The sequence below is a fragment of the Tupaia chinensis genome, unplaced genomic scaffold, assembly GCF_000334495.1.
Source record: "Tupaia chinensis unplaced genomic scaffold, TupChi_1.0 Scaffold000243_1, whole genome shotgun sequence".
Lineage (NCBI taxonomy): Eukaryota > Metazoa > Chordata > Mammalia > Scandentia > Tupaiidae > Tupaia > Tupaia belangeri.
In genome coordinates, this window is record NW_006159721.1 from 731782 (window position 1) to 732322 (window position 541).

Below are 541 nucleotides of genomic sequence, written 5' to 3' on the forward strand. Positions count from 1 at the left end.
ATGACTGCATCTGGGCTTGCTTGGCTAGTTGGCCACATGCTGGTCACGATTAGGAGAGTGGCAAATTCATGTCTTCTGTGTCATTCTTTGAGGAAAACAAGTTCTTTTCAAAAAGAAACCCTGAATCTGTCAAACAATCCCTTAGGAAGCCAAAGTTACCAAAAGGCTGTTTTGATGCACCAGAGGGTTCCAATTAAGAGAAAGAACTGCTAGAAAAATTTCCAGATGACATTAATCCAGTGACCAAAGAAAAAGGTCAACCCAGGGGCCCAGAACCTACCTGATATGGTGACTGGGAATGAAAAGGATGCTGTATTGATTTTTAAGTCAGATCAGAATCATTCTGAATATGTTCATCTGCATTAACTTATTTATGATTTTTTATATCTTTTTAAAAATTTTATTTATTTTAATTTGACCAGAGAGGTACAGAATGAGAGAAAGTGAGAGATGGAAAGTGAGAAAGCAAACTACCAGGTCCAGGACTCGAACCGTGGTCGGCCAAGTGGGAGTCCAGTGCCCTTAGCCACCATGCCACCTG

General features: G+C 40.7%; 1 pseudogene; it reads left to right on the plus strand.

Annotated features, from left to right (window-relative positions):
- LOC102497654 (succinate dehydrogenase assembly factor 4, mitochondrial pseudogene) lies at positions 1-326 on the plus strand (annotated as a pseudogene).
- Positions 327-541: the final 215 nt, after the last annotated feature.